Raw genomic sequence first — 17,431 nt, forward strand, 5'->3', positions numbered from 1 at the left:
GAGAAGACCACTGCCTGACGCTGTGATGGAGGAGAGGAGCTTGCTCGCTCGCCAGTACTATTACATTATTTATCTGCTCCCTGGATCATCATGCACCGAATGGGCTGCTACTGTACCTTGTCCTGCTAAAAGTAGGCAGGATGTACAAATGTGGTAAAAAAAAAACACACGTTTTGGGGGATTTACTGCATTTTCCATATATACTAAAGCCCCACAGCCAGGTTTCCGATGCAGATGGTAACATCCCTATTGAAGCTTCTGGTCTTCTTTCTGCATCGCTGCTGTCAGAGGGATACAATTGGATCCCTCCCAGCACACCCCGCGGCCACCCACGTCACTGCACATGCATAAACCTGGAAGTCCTGAAACGATAGCACATCACAAAGGGCAGCACTTATTGGGAGAGCTGCCCTTTGCTGTACTAATTGCCAGGGCCGGCTCCAGGCCTACTAGCAACCTGAGCGAGAACTTTTAAGCAACCCCCCTCCCAAACCCCCCAATGCACACATTCCTGGGAAAGTGTGCATGGCCTTGCAACTTTATATTATGTTAATAAAACTATAAATATATTTATCATCACATCCCCCTCTACACACACTATTATTTATTACCAGTTATTTATCTAACACATACATATTCCGCAGCGCTTTACAGAGACTATTTGCCCATTCACATCGGTCCTTGCCCCCAGTGGAGCTTACAATCTATATTCCCTACCACATGTACACAAGCACACATTCATACTAGGGTTAATTTGTGTTGGGATCCAATTGACCTACCAGTATATTTTTGAATTGTGAGAGGAAACCGGAGTACCCGGAGGAAACCCACGCAAGTACAGGGTGACTATACAAACTCCGCACAGGTTAGAGCCATGGTGGGAATCAAACCCATGACCTCAGTGCTGTGAGGCAGTAATGCTAACCATTACACCATCCGTACTGTCTACACACGCACAATTAGCAGCCTTACACATAATGCCCACAGTAGTAGATAAAGTGGATGGAGATTAGAAAAAGCCCAGATTTATCAAGCCCTGAAGAGTGATAAATAGCACGGTGATAAATTACCAGCCAACCAGCTCCTGTCATTTTTCAAACACAGCCTGTAACATGTCAGTTAGGAGCTGGTACTTTATCACTGTGCTATTTATCACTCTCCGAGGCTTGATAAATCTGGGACAATGTCCGCAGTATAGTGTCAGATACACATAATGCTGCCAGTATAGTGCCAGGTACACATAGCATTCCACTATAGTGCCAGGTACACATAATGCCCCCAGTAAAGTGACACATACAAAAAATTCCCCCAGTAGTGCCAGGTACACATAATGTTCCAGTATAGTGCCAGATACACAAAATGCCCACAGTGGTGCTACTCACACAAACTGACCCTAGTGCTCACCACCACTGCTGATCGGCTCTGCTGCTGCTGATGGGCGCTGTTGCTGGACTGTGCTGCCACTGGCCTCCGTCTCCGAGGGGTGGAGAATGCAGCATGCACCTGTCCTGTCCCTCAGTAAGTCCAGTATCCAGCAGCGGACATCTCCAATATGGACATGTCGGACATCTCAAACCTATGTCACGACCTCCCAACTCCCCGCCTACCCAATGAAACTGTCTCTAAGTACTTCATGAATCTCTGTGCTGCTCCAATTAGCCTGGCTGTGGCTACCTCCCATCTTCTTATGAATATCTCTAATCCTATTGGCATCTACCCAGCCCAATGCACCCCTGAACAGCAGAGATATGTATTTGTATAATCAGTGTGACATTGATTGGTTAAGTTACACACGAATATAGAATTTGATTGCAGATAAGAATCACTTGGCCCATCTAGTCTGGCCATGTACATACACACACTAACACACTTACATTTCATTTTTGTTGGTAGCCAATTAACATACCAGTATATTCTTGGATTGTGGGAGGAAAGTGGAGTTAAACCAGATAGGTGGGTGCATGATCACAGACTTAATTATGGGACACTGCTGGCACATAAAGGCGGTAGACTGCACTTTTCTGAACACATTTTTGATATTACCTTATAATTAGGCATGACATTTTGCACCCATGATAGAGATGCCTATGGGTCTATTCATGAAGCAGTGAAGTGGAGAAGTGAGCCAGTGGAGAAGTTGCCTATGTCAACCAATCAGCTACTACATTTGTAAATGTTACGTCCAGGGCCGGTGTTAGGTGCTAGAGTGTTCGGCACCCCCTGCAAACTATAAATTTATGCCCTCCCATCAGAGGCAGAACTCTGGGAGACAACGGAGTCATCTGCCGCCGGGCTCCTGCTCTGAAGGGGGGCACCTCTCCTCCCATTCTGTGACACCATTGAATTAAGTTAATTGATAGCTGTCGCTGTCTTTTCAGTGGCTGACTTCCTCAGTGGTCCCTGCACCTTACAAATCACACCCTCTTTATTATACTGAATATACACATTTTACAAGTATCACACCCAGGATTAGAAACCACGACCTATTACACTGGAAGCAAACACCTTACTGATGAAGCTGTGTGCTCCTGTATAGGAAATATGAGAATTTTAACTATATGAAGCTACTTTTCTGACAATTACACGTAACTTCATATAGTTAGAATTCTCATACTTCCTCTACAGGAGCAAATAGCTCCATCAGTAAAGTGTCTGCTGCAGTGTAACAGGCCATGGGTTCTAATCCTGGGTATGACTGCTAAGAAATGTGTGATTTAAATAAAAGACAATTAAATGTATAAATATACAGTATCTAAAAAAAAATTCAGAACACTCCATACACACACACACACATGTATATATATATATATATATATATATATATATATATATATATATATATATACACACACGCACATACATATATTAGGAAATAGGGGGGCACCAATATTTATCTTGCCTCCGGGCAATTGTGACGAACTTACGCCACTGCCTCCCATACTTTACAAAGGTACAGCGCACGCCACAGTAGCACAGTTATTCACAATGCACTACCGCAGTAGTGCTGCTTGTACATATAATGCCCCCAGTAGTAGAGACGCGTATACATAATGCTCCCAATAGTGGCGCCACTTATACACATAATGCACCCAGTAGTGGTGATGCTTATACACATAATGCCATCAGTAGTGGCGCCACTTATACATAATGCTCCCAGTAGTGGCACCGCTTACACACACAACGCCCTCTGTAGCAGTGACGCTTACACACAACGCAATCTGTAGCAGTGACGCTTACACACACAACTCCACCTGTAACAGTGACAATTACACAAACAACGCACCCTGTAGCAGTGACACATCTTGTAGCAGCGAGGCCCCTCTCGAACCTGGCGCCTCCCTGCTCTGCATCCCTTTGCTGAGTGGGTAGTGCCGGGCCTGGTTACATCAATGCTGATTGGTTATGGTTACCATGGGCAACTTCTCCAGTGGCTCAGTTCTCCATACTTTTCACTGCTTCATGAATAGACCTCATTATGAAGCCGGCCCGGTGCTCACCTGAACATGCTAGATCCTCTTCTATAACCGAAGGACAGTTTACCATCCCTGGCGCCACTGACCAATTCCATACACAAAGTGGACTGATACACTCAGCTCTTCAAGTGACTATGCGGCGTGTGTGTTCTGGAGGCTGGGTGGTGGTTAAGGTGAGAGCCCCACATTGTATGCTGTGCCACTGCTGCTCCCGGTTAACAAACAGCAGGTGGAATGTCCAGCAGCTGTCACTCCACCGGGTAGTACACTGCACTGTTTGTGACTCAGCGGCTCTCCCGTCTGTCGGGTCTGACGAGGCATCCAGGGCACCTGCCTCGCTAATCCTGCCCATGTTATGCCTCTGATGAAGATGATCCATACATACCTGCTTTGTTGGTTTCCTCTCCGCCACCTCCCTCCCCCCCCCCCAGGCAAAAATGCAGTGATCCACGGGTCCATGTACAGGAGCTTAATGAAGCGATTTGCCTCATCAAGCCCTGCTCCCTCAGCTTTACGCCATAATTACGCTGATTTTTTTCTCCATCCTGCCAACTTCACTAGGAAGCGGGAACAATGCAGGAGGGGTGTACACTCTTCTGGGGGTGCAGGGGATGATCTGATCGGCAGTGGTGGTGGCAACTGCCAGATGGTCCCCCTCCCCCCTAGTGGCCAGACCACCCCTTACCCACTCACAGTTGCCCCGCCCATCCCAGCTCTCAGCTTGAATGCCTGCCCCTACTTGTGGGACTCCCTTCCCCCACACTCAGCCAGAATATCCGCTACGTGGCCATAGGCGATCCCCCTAGGTTCCACCTTATACATACTTTAATCCTGGCTGCTGCGCATGTGCGGAAGCTCTGATAACAGCAGCGGGTGGCCTATTAAAAAATTGTGGTTTCTTGGCGTGTGCCACTGCCAATTGTACAATATTGAGGGGACTGCTGTTGGCACATGCACCTAGTTATAGCACATGTAGTATATGTTAGACAGCGATAGTGAACTGCGCCTAATTACATGCCTAGAACATACTGAAAACTTTAGGTTTTTCATACAACCCCAAAATACGACAATGATAATAGTACCTGATAATGGTACCGCAAACATATTATCTGTCCTGCCAAAATTGAGATGGTGGGGATATATATGCGATTATTATTGTTATCCATACAGAATAAAAGAAATTACTGAGAATTATATGTACTGTATTATAGTATTCCCACTAGGATGCAGGCAGGGCAGAGTGCTGAGGTGCGGGTATAGTATTGCTGCATGCGCTACCGAAAAGGGGGTTTGACTGGCTGGGGAGGGGGCGTGGCCCCACTGATGTCATTATTGGGGGCAGGGTGGCCCCATCGGTGTCACTATAGGGTGCATACCCAGCCATCAGCATCACTCTTGGGGGTGTGCCTAGCACTTACAGAGCGCATGGAATCTATTCACGCGGCGACGATAGGAAACAGCATGGCACCGGGCAGGCAGTTTTAGCAGGGCACAGCAAGTAGGGCAGGGTGAACTTTTGCCACTTTAAAATTGGGTTAAAACAGCCTAGCGTGAATACTACATGTAGTGCTAAGAACAAGAACATTGTTACAGGTTCTGAGCATTGCATAGAGCGTACAAAATAAAATAATTGATTATCTGAACATGACCATACATACAGAGCAGATAAGTGTTGCGAATTATATCTAAGTTGCAGAACAAGGCAATAGTATTTTGCATGCAAAAGAATCCTCACCATGGGCCTAATTTGCAGTTGAACGCTATGCCAATGTTTTTGCAATTGAGAGATTATGGGCAGCCTGCGCATGCACTGCACATGTGTCATTGGGGCAGATGTATTAAGGAGAAAGGTTGAGTAAAAGGAGCACTGATTTCCCCGTAGAACAAATCGGGTAGAACAAATATTATTGAACCGGTATTCAAAAAGGGATAAGATAGCTAGAATCCGTACTTATCACTGTTAGATCATGGCAAGAGTATAATGTAACAGTACCGGTGGTGCACCCAAAAGTTATAATATCAATAGTCTAAGATAAGAGAAAGAGAACTCTATTTGCTAGGGCACTCTTCATCTGTATTTAATACTTAACTTTTAATTTATTTCTTTAAAAGATTGACTTACAAACACGTAACAAAAGACAGTACAGGGACAGTACATGTACAAAGCATTTCCAATTGGAGCAATTCATAGGCATAAATATGTATACCGAATGCTAAGCAGAAATTGCATTTCAATTCAAAGGCATACATATGTATACAGAATGCTAAGAAGAACTTGCATTTCAATGACTTACAAAGACACAAAGTTTTTGTTGCTCACTGCTATAGTGAGCCATACAAAACTTTTTCATATCAAGGCATTCACAAAACGAATATACATGTATACAAAATGCTTAAAAGGCCTGTAATTCTGTAGCATATATAAGCACAAAAATTTCTGGGGCTCACTGTTATAGTGGGCCTCTGTAATCACCACAGCTCATAAGCAAATATCTTTGTGCGTAAAAAGTATCGCCTCCGCTCCCTAAATTTTCCTATTTCTCAAGCAATCTGTATTCAAACAGTTTCATTAATAGTGCAAGGTAGCACAGTAAATAACTACTCATGAGAACATGATGTGTCTGAGATGGAGATCAAGTTGGAAGAAAGCGTATATGTAGTGTAATAATGGCTTCTACTGTTTGTCGTCATTTCGTATGAAAATTGGACAGCCAATAAGAGGGCCATGGATAATTACTACAATATATACTTAGATGAGCTGTATGCTTCTACTGTTGGTCGTCTTTTCGTATGGAAATTAGACGGCCAATTAGAGGGCCATGAATAATTACTACTATATATATTTAGACGAGCTGTATATGCTTCTGGTAATGTATAGGCCTACAGTACTTGGTGTTCCCACAGGTGGTCCCCCATCTGAGTACTAAAGAGGACCTGGTACTGTAATGCTTCCAAAATCAATCGATTTGGGGTATTTACCAGTGTGGTCTCACCGTAGGTATAATGGACCTTGAACCAGCGAGAGTACAGAGAAAATAAGCCATATAGTGCTAAATGATTGTGGCTGTGGTGTACCATACATATGCTAGTTCAGGTGAATGTTCAATTATAAAATTACTTGGTCCAAAAAATGACCCTTTAGCTGACTTGAAATTAACTGTATCAATACAGGAAAACTGGTATGTATCAGACCTGCCCTGTACTAATAATAATAGAGAAGGGGGCAGTAAGAAAGAAGTGCCCCATGAATAAGCAATGGCATCTACTGTTAGCCTTTTTGTCAATGGCATTGAAAGGTTAATGAGAGTGCATTAACACCTAAGTGCATTATCACCTTGCACTTATCACCGCTTTGTCACTTCTTTATCCCTTCTCCAGGTTAATACATCTGCCCCAAAATGTTCCTTTGCGATCGTGCTTGCAGTGAGGATGTAATGACAGAGTGATTGACAGGAAGTGAACGTTTGTGGGAGGTAACGGGGAGTAGCAGCAAAAACGCAGGTGTGTTTCAGGCATTATGGGGTGTGAATCTGACATCAGCTGCGATCATGTACGCAGAGAAACATGGCGCCTGTGTTGCTACTGCAGAAGAAGTCTGAGTAGTGTAACACTGTAGGGGTGCAAGGTGCCTTTTCCTGGGGAATATGGCAGCACGCAGCAGCTGAGGAACAACACAAGTCCAGTTTCTGGTACAACTGACCCCGGCCAGTTTTATTGAAACAGAAAATAAAACAAACCCCAAAATAAGGTCGTGCATCTGGGAGCGCGGAGGCTTCTCCATGGCGTACAGCCAACGGTGCACCCGTTGCGCTCGTACTGACAGCGTGACTCCCAGGCGGGTCAGGATCTCAGTCTTTAGTTTATCATAGTCCCGAGCCTCAGCAGGGCTTAAATCAAAGTAAGCTTTTTGGGGCTCACCTGACAGGAAAGGTGCCAGCAGACTGGCCCACTGTGCTTTCGGCCAGTTCTCACGCTCGGCAGTCCTTTCAAACGTGGTCAGATAGGCCTCCACATCATCAGCCTCTGTCATTTTCTGCAGGAAGTGTCTGGCTCGTATAGAACTAGAGCTGGTTGGAGCACTGACGGCCACATCTCCAACCCGAGCTGCAAGTCTCTGCACCACTTCTGCTAAGGCCTCTCTATCCTGACGCTGTAGTCTCCAATTTTCCTCCATTGCCACCTGCTGCTGTCGGTTGGCCTCCTGCTGAGCCGCTGTAGCTTGCAGCAAGGCTTTAAGCAGATCCTCCATGTCAACAGATTTTTCAGGCGGCTTTGCAGCTGCTTTCACCCAGGACATATATCAAACCCTCAGGGGTGAGTCTCAGTAACTTCACACTGGGCTGTATCTGCATAAACCACCGTTTTCTGCAGGCCTCACAAAGCTGCTGCTTTCACTTATGCGCAGAACGGCCTGCTCGCATTCTCCACCAAGTTGTAACACTGTAGGGGTGCAAGGTGCCTTTTCCTGGGGAATATGGCAGCACGCAGCAGCTGAGGAACAACACAAGTCCAGTTTCTGGTACAACTGACCCCGGCCAGTTTTATTGAAACAGAAAATAAAACAAACCCCAAAATAAAAATACCTTGCCTGTCCGGCACTAACTAAACATAAGATGTTCCTAACTGTCACTAAACAAAACACAGAGTTCTTCAGTACATACTGTATAGCTTACTTGCATCAGAAAGCGTGTCTCTCACACACAGATCCTGCAGCCTTCCCAGGCAGTCTGCCCATACTAATCAGGTTAGAAGCACTATATCACTCTTACACAGCTGAAACCCTGATTAGCCCTCTGTGAGGCCAAAGACCCGAACTGGGCCCAATGTCTAGAACTCGCCTTATCTCTCTCTCAGAGCCTTTACCCAGCTTTTACAGCAAACTGAAAAGGTTCAGACAAAACAAAAAAGCATTTTTCCTAGAAGTTAACATTTTCTAAAACATGTAAGACAAGAACCTGGGACAAATATACCTGCCCTCAAACACTATCCCAGTGTTCTTGTCACATATCCCCCTCCCCTGTTTCGACCTAGGGGCCGGAACACTTGTAGCCCCCAAACAGAAGATGCGAGACAATGCATCTGCGTTGGCCAATTGTGTTCCCGGTCTATGTTCGACAGTAAACTTAAAGTCCTGCAACGCTAGAAACCATCTAGTTACACGAGCATTCTTGCCTCTATTTACATACATCCATTTTAAAGGGGCATGGTCTGTCACTAGTCTGAATTGTCTACCCAAGAGGTAATATCTCAAGGTATCTAGTGCCCACTTAATGGCCAAAGCCTCCTTTTCCACAATGGCATACCTTTTTTCATGCTCATTGAGTTTCCTACTCAAATAAATGATAGGGTGTTCGTCCCCATCTCTGGTTTGGGACAGCACAGCACCTATCCCTACCTCTGAGGCATCTGTCTGTACCACAAATTCTTTTGAAAAATCTGGTGTTATCAACACCGGTTGTGAACACAAAGCCACTTTTAACGCTTGGAACGCCTTTTCTGCATCAGGGTTCCATTTCACCACATTTGACTGCTTCCCTTTAGTAAGGTCTGACAACGGCACCGCTGTGGTCGCAAAATTAGGAATAAACCGTCTATAGTACCCAGTAATTCCCAAAAAAGCCCTTACCTGTTTTTTATTCACTGGACGAGGCCAGTTTTGAATAGCATCAACTTTATTCAATTGGGGCCTAATCAGACCTCTGCCTATGGTGAAGCCCAAGTATTTGACCTCCTCCATTGCGAGGCAGCACTTCTTTGGGTTAGCAGTTAACCCTGCCTCTCTGATTGAGTCCAGTACTGCTTGTACTTTAACCAAATGTGACCCCCAGTCTGTACTGTGAATTACCACATCATCCAAATAGGCAGCTGCATATTTTCTATGGGGCCTCAAAATTTTATCCATCGCCCGTTGAAAGGTTGCTGGAGCCCCATGCAACCCAAAGGGTAACATCTTATACTGGTACAGCCCCTCCGGAACCAAAAAGGCTGTTTTTTCTTTGGCGCTATCAGATAAAGGTATTTGCCAGTAACCTTTGGTCAGGTCCAATGTGGTGAGAAACCTGGCTGTTCCCAGCCTTTCTACAAGCTCATCCACACGGGGCATGGGGTATGCGTCAAACTTGGACACCTCATTTAACTTACGAAAGTCATTACAGAAGCGTATGCTACTGTCGGGCTTCGGGATGAGCACTATGGGACTGGACCACTCACTGTTAGACTCCTCTATGACTCCAAGTTCTAACATGGTTTTAACTTCCTTAGAAATAGCTTCTCGCTGAGCTTCAGGAATCCTATATGGCTTTAAATGAACCCTGACCCCTGGTTCTGTGACAATGTCATGTTTTATTATGGTCGTTCGGCCAGGCAGCTCTGAAAATACCTCCCTATTTTGGATGAGAAATTCTTTAACCTGATTGTTCTGATCAGCTGATAATGTCTCTGACACCTTCACTGCGGGAAGCAACCGGGGTGAAGACACCGAAGGGCAAGGCTCCGCTGACAGAGACAACCTATCTTTCCAGGGTTTGATTAAGTTAACATGGTAGATCTGTTCGGGTTTTCTCTTTCCCGGCTGGTATACTTTGTAATTAACCTCATTCACTTTTTCCCTAATCTCAAATGGACCCTGCCATTTAGCTAGGAATTTGCTTTCCACAGTGGGTACCAAAACAAGAACTCTATCTCCAGGAGCAAATTCCCGTATCTTGGCACTCCGGTTATAGACCCTCTGTTGAGCACTTTGGGCCTGTTCCATGTGCTCTCCGACAACAGGTACCACGGCTGCAATCCTATCCTGCATTTGTGTTACATGCTCAATAACGCTTCTATAAGGAGTGGGCTGTCCTTCCCACGTCTCTTTGGCAACATCCAACAGCCCTCTGGGGTGTCTACCATACAACAAATCAAATGGAGAAAACCCCGTAGAGGACTGAGGAACTTCTCTGATGGCCATTAACAAGTAGGGCAACAAACAATCCCAGTTTTTCCCATCTCTCTCAACAACCTTTTTTAACATACTTTTTAATGTTTTATTAAACCTTTCCACCAACCCGTCAGTTTGGGGATGGTAGATGGACGTCCTGAGGTGAGTGACCTTAAATAACTTGCACAATTCTTTCATGATCCTTGACATAAATGGAGTACCTTGGTCAGTCAAAATTTCTTTTGGTATTCCCACTCTACTAAATACCTGCACCAGCTCCCTAGCTATCGCCTTGGTTGTGATAGTGCGTAAAGGGACAGCCTCAGGATATCGAGTGGCATAGTCCATAATTACCAGGATATACTGATGGCGCCGAGCAGACTTTAACAAGGGCCCCACGAGATCCATGGCTATTCTGTCAAACGGGACCTCTATAATAGGCATGGGAACTAGTGGGCTCCTGAAATGGGGTCTAGGGGCATGATACTGGCATTCAGGACAGGAAGAACAATATTCAGACACTTCTTTATAAACCCCTGGCCAAAAGAACCTTTGTAAAACTCTTTCAGTGTTTTTTTCTGCCCCTAAATGTCCTGCGGTAACGTGACTATGAGCTAAATCTAGTACCGTTCTCCGATAAGGCTGGGGAACTACCAGCTGTTCCACCACATCCTCACCCCTTTTGACAATGTGGTACAAGAGCTCATTACAGATGGCCATGTGGGGATACGTAACCCTGTCACCTGGTACCACAGGTTCCCCATTAACAATCTTAACATTCTCTCTAGCCTTTATTAAGGTAGGATCCTTTAACTGTTCAGACGCAAACAGATCCTTCTTTACCTCCAGGTCAGGAACGCTTTCAGTTCTAACTACTATGTCTCTGTTCCCGGCAAGAGGGTCCTCACTGGACTCCCCATCTGTCACTTCCCCAGCCAAACTAGCAAAAGGCAAAGGGCCAGAAAGTTCCGAAGACCCACGTACATCCAAAAAATCACCGGTATTATCAACTGGCTTTTTACTTCTCACATCTGTTGATAACCGTGATTCCCACAGTTTCCAAAAATGAGGAAAATCCCTCCCTATTATGGCCTCATGCACCAAGGTAGGGACCAGTCCAACTTTAACCATTGCTGACCCACAACAAGTTTCTATATTCACCTCAGCAGTGGCATAATATTGGGTATCCCCATGTATGCAAGTTACCCCAATAGGTATTTGCTGGACCTTTAAGGGGTTCACTAACCCAGCTTTCACGAGGGTAACTAAACTTCCTGAATCTAGCAAGGCCTCTACCCGGTTACCTTCTAAGAACACATCACACATTTGTTTTTCCAGCTCAGGTGAAGGTACCACAGTACAGGCTAACCTAGCAAAGAAAGACATTCTGCGACATTCAAAGGCAGCATCACATTGCATGGGTTCTTGCGTGACTGGGCAATTGGCAATAACATGACCTGGCATACCACACCTAAAACATTTAACCACACGATTATCAACCCATTTGGGCAGCATAGACCGTTCTAGCCCCATTGGCCTGTTTCCAGGGCCAGTGTTTACAGTCTCTCCAGCCTTGTGTTCTCTTAACCGCCCAGCAACGTTTTCCCACGGAACAGTCTTACCAGTCTTTACTGAAGGGCGCTGTCGAGGATCTATGGGTTGCTGGGTGGTCATCAGTAGTTCCTCTGCTGCCAAATACCTCTCTACCATGTCCACTAATTGGTCAGCAGTACCCGGGTTTCCATGGCTCACCCACTTGCGCAGGACCATGGGCAAAGATCTCAAGTAGCGGTCCATGACGACTCTTTCCACCATCTGGGGACCAGTTAATGTCTCTGGCTGCAGCCATTTTTTTGTTAGCTGAATAAGGTCGTGCATCTGGGAGCGCGGAGGCTTCTCCATGGCGTACAGCCAACGGTGCACCCGTTGCGCTCGTACTGACAGCGTGACTCCCAGGCGGGTCAGGATCTCAGTCTTTAGTTTATCATAGTCCCGAGCCTCAGCAGGGCTTAAATCAAAGTAAGCTTTTTGGGGCTCACCTGACAGGAAAGGTGCCAGCAGACTGGCCCACTGTGCTTTCGGCCAGTTCTCACGCTCGGCAGTCCTTTCAAACGTGGTCAGATAGGCCTCCACATCATCAGCCTCTGTCATTTTCTGCAGGAAGTGTCTGGCTCGTATAGAACTAGAGCTGGTTGGAGCACTGACGGCCACATCTCCAACCCGAGCTGCAAGTCTCTGCACCACTTCTGCTAAGGCCTCTCTATCCTGACGCTGTAGTCTCCAATTTTTCTCCATTGCCACCTGCTGCTGTCGGTTGGCCTCCTGCTGAGCCGCTGTAGCTTGCAGCAAGGCTTTAAGCAGATCCTCCATGTCAACAGATTTTTCAGGCGGCTTTGCAGCTGCTTTCACCCAGGACATATATCAAACCCTCAGGGGTGAGTCTCAGTAACTTCACACTGGGCTGTATCTGCATAAACCACCGTTTTCTGCAGGCCTCACAAAGCTGCTGCTTTCACTTATGCGCAGAACGGCCTGCTCGCATTCTCCACCAAGTTGTAACACTGTAGGGGTGCAAGGTGCCTTTTCCTGGGGAATATGGCAGCACGCAGCAGCTGAGGAACAACACAAGTCCAGTTTCTGGTACAACTGACCCCGGCCAGTTTTATTGAAACAGAAAATAAAACAAACCCCAAAATAAAAATACCTTGCCTGTCCGGCACTAACTAAACATAAGATGTTCCTAACTGTCACTAAACAAAACACAGAGTTCTTCAGTACATACTGTATAGCTTACTTGCATCAGAAAGCGTGTCTCTCACACACAGATCCTGCAGCCTTCCCAGGCAGTCTGCCCATACTAATCAGGTTAGAAGCACTATATCACTCTTACACAGCTGAAACCCTGATTAGCCCTCTGTGAGGCCAAAGACCCGAACTGGGCCCAATGTCTAGAACTCGCCTTATCTCTCTCTCAGAGCCTTTACCCAGCTTTTACAGCAAACTGAAAAGGTTCAGACAAAACAAAAAGCATTTTTCCTAGAAGTTAACATTTTCTAAAACATGTAAGACAAGAACCTGGGACAAATATACCTGCCCTCAAACACTATCCCAGTGTTCTTGTCACAGTAGCCATAGACCAACTCGAGCAGTGGATGTTCCTCTTTATTGCATATTGGCTGCGAATATGTATATAATTGTGAATGAGTTTGTGAATTTCATTTCTGGACGGCAGCTTCACTTGCTGACATTTCCAGTTCCGTAGCCAACAAAATCACAATTGCATTAGTGTACAACTCTGAATTAAACCCTTTGAGCATTATATTCTGCACCGAACATAAGAGACCTGGTACAGTCCAGTGTGTCTTACATACACCATTCGAATAGACACTAAAGAGGGAATTCTATTAAATCCATATTATAATAATAATAAAAAAATGTTCCGGCACTCGTGTACATGAAATAATAATAATAATAATAATAATAATTGCTTACATACTTAGGGGGAGATGTATCAAAGCTTGGAGAGAGATAAAGTAAACCCCTCAGCTTCTGTCAATATACAGCAGTGTATGAAAATGACAGGTGCTGACTGGTTAGTACTTTCTCTCTCTCCACTTTTTCTCCTAGCTTTGATACATCTCCCCCATAATCTGAAAGCTTCAAAATCAAAATATATTCTTGCGTGATGAAGAAAATACTAATTGGTGTCAGTGGAACAAACAGCCAATCACAAGCAAGTATCATCATCCACTATTTCAGCTGTCCCTGACCATCCACAAATAATCTGACTTTCCAGGGTGCAAATACATCTCTTTCACAGTCTGCATTTCATCATAATTCTGTGCACATACCATTACTTTACTTGGCCTATGTTACATCAAGTCAGAGTCGGAACTACCATTGGTGCAGCAAGTGCATTGCACAGGGGCAGGGCCAGTGCAAAGTCTCTGTGCACCCTAGGCAAAGCTTCAGCCTAGCACCCCCTAACCTGCAAACCCCACCACCACTACCACCACCTCCCGGAGGGGAGATGCAGGTGGGCTGGGGTGGATTGCATCAAGATACATATACAGAGAAAAGGGAAAACACTTTTAAAGTGATAAAGTATATTGTAAAGAGAGTAAAAAAAATTGTGACTCTGTTCACAATTTACTTTCAAAGTGCTTGGAGCGCCGTCTATTCTTTATATACTGTATAATACTGTATATGGGGTCTAGTGGGTGTATTTAATTGGGGTTGGGTACGGAATGCCGCTGGTCAGAATACCGACAGTGGCTATCCCACCACTATAATATAATACCAACATCTTGAATTAAATTAATTAACCTTACCCTTTACCCTTACCCTCCCTCTCCGCAGCCTAACCCTAACCATCCCTGTCATGCTAAAATTCAGGATGCCAGCTGTCAGTATTCCGGCGTCATATATTTGTATGCTCCTTATTGTGTTCCCTCTCCCCATCTGTCAGTTCATTACTGACCCGCTTACAGAGACATCCTTCCGGTTTTTGCTAGATTAATTCAGTAGTGCCCTCCAGTGGCCAGCGCCCCTAGCCAGCCGCCTAAAGCTGCCTAATGGTAGAGCCGGCCCTGCACAGGGGCCCCTGTGGCCAAAGGGGCCCACTGCTGCCCAGACTCTGGGGTGAACACAGAAATCTCAATGCATCACCGTCATCAATAATTCTGCCACAGTATTGACAGCAATATTAGTCAACCCCAATATACATATTTAACACAGCAACTGGTAACAGAGGTAATATTACCATGGCCATGATTCCCCTGAGAGTTAGGACTGTGGGTGCTCTGTGATGAGAATGCAATGGCTGCCACCGTTACATTCTTCCTTCCGAATGCGGAGGACAGTGTCGGACTGAGACATGAAGGGCCCACCGTGGGAGCACAGTGGTAGGGGCCCATGTTTAGGGGTGTGGCCATTCTCAAGAGGGCGTGTGGCCAGCTGCCACATTGGTTTACTCAACCATTAGAGAGTACATAGACGGCGCCCCTTGATAAATATATATATATATATATATATATATGTTAGGGACCCATGTGACGAAGTGCAATATAAGGTAACAAATGTAAAATTCAAGTGCACACCTGAAACCTGATCCCTAGAAGAGGAGGTGGGGCCCCAGGCAGTAGGGCCCACCGGGGGTTTCCGCAGTGCCCCACTGGTCCAGTCCATTCCTGATGGAGGATGTCCATTCTGCTGCAGACACCAGGAAGAAATGTCTACAGCAGAGTCTCCTTTGTGCACGACTTCCGGGGTAAACTGCACATGTGCACTAATACCCCTTTTCCACTAGTGTAGCACGGGTCGCAGCCGTGTCGCCTGACACGGCTGCAACCCGTGCTACAGCCCCCTGCAGACAGCGCTCACCAACCCGGCAATTGCCGGGTTGGTGACGCGGCAGGGGCGGCGCTGGGAGATCACATGATCTCCCAGCGCCGCCTTCCCTATGCACTGTGAACGGGAGCGACACGGCTCCCGTTCACACTGGACAGCTGGCCGGGTTGAACACGTGTTCAACCCGGCTAGCTACCCGGGTAGGATTCCCGGATCACTTGATCCGGGAATTTGCCGGGGGACCCGTTTCCACTAGGGAAAAACACGGGTAAATGCGCGCCCCGCGTGTTTAAAAAAGCTAGTGGAAAAGGGGTATTAGTAACCATTCAATTATTACCTGGCATGGCTACATGCCCTCCCAAGTTATGTTGTGCTGTCAGAAATGCTGCCATTGTTCTATGTTCATCTTGCGATAGACATCGTCACACATAGCAAGAGGTGTAACACTCATTCACTTCCATAAATCCCATCCTGTTATCCTGGATTTAATCAGATTTCTGTATTTTTATTTTTCCTATGTAATAAATATGAATTGGAAGACTAGAAATAGATGGCAATGAAAACATCTAACAGAAAGTTAGGAATTAATACTTTGTCAACGATTAAAAATAAACATAAAAGGTCAAATCTGTGGCTGTGCCTGTGAATTAGGGCCATTAGTATCTGTGCAGATGCAGGACAAGACAGGGTATGGGGCTTGATTCAGAGGTGGACCCTGCTGCATCTGCTCTAGCACCTATTGACAGAGTAGTGGGTGAGAGATAATATGCTAACGGTAGTTTAAGCCTTCCCCTTCTGTGCCAGAATGTGCAAGTACTGAGACGCCATTTTCTATGTCCCTCATGCAGTAGCATTCCCAGTCGATCTAGACCAGTGGTCTCCAACCTTAATTGGGGTGTGAGCTACTTTCGGAAAGTAAAACCTCTAAAGGAGCTCCCCCCTCCCCCAATGCGCGTGCGTTCCTTCAAAAGTGGGTGTGGCCTCACAAAAGTGGGTGTGGCATCAAAACTGCAAGTAATGCCCCCCCCGCGTAGTGTCAGATACACAAATAATGCCCCTCAGCAGTGCCAGATACACAAATAATGTCCCTCAGCAGTGCCAGATATTCAAATAATGCCTCCCAGCAGTGCCAGATACACAAATAATGCCCCTCAGCAGTGCCAGATACACAAATAATGTCCCTCAGCAGTGCCAGATATTCAAATAATGCCTCCCAGCAGTGCCAGATATACAAATAATGCCACCAGCAGTGCCAGATACAATGCCCTCACCAGTGCCAGATACAATTCCCCCCGCAGTGCCATTTAAAATGTCCCCTGCAGCGCCAGATAAAATGCCCCCCCCCTCCCCGCAGTGTCCTATACAGTGCCCCACACAGTGCTAACCCTTGCTGGCTTCTTCTACTGCCGCCGGTGCTGCTCCTCCTATATGAGGGACGGAAGGGGAGGAGAGAGCAGCGCGCGCCTCTCCTGTGAAGTCCGGAGAGCGGCTGCGGTGAGGGTGACAGAGTCGTCGTCGGCGGGCATTTAAAATATGGTGCCGATAAGTGAGCCAATCAAAACTCGCGGTCCGGCAGCCATTCAGGTGCCGCCACTGCCGGTCCACGAGCTCTGATTGGCTGACGGCCGGCACCATATTAAAAGTGAAGGGAGGGGGAGTGCCAGTGACTGCCCAAGCCCGTCCGCAC

Source organism: Pseudophryne corroboree, chromosome 7, assembly GCF_028390025.1.
Source record: "Pseudophryne corroboree isolate aPseCor3 chromosome 7, aPseCor3.hap2, whole genome shotgun sequence".
Taxonomy (NCBI): domain Eukaryota; kingdom Metazoa; phylum Chordata; class Amphibia; order Anura; family Myobatrachidae; genus Pseudophryne; species Pseudophryne corroboree.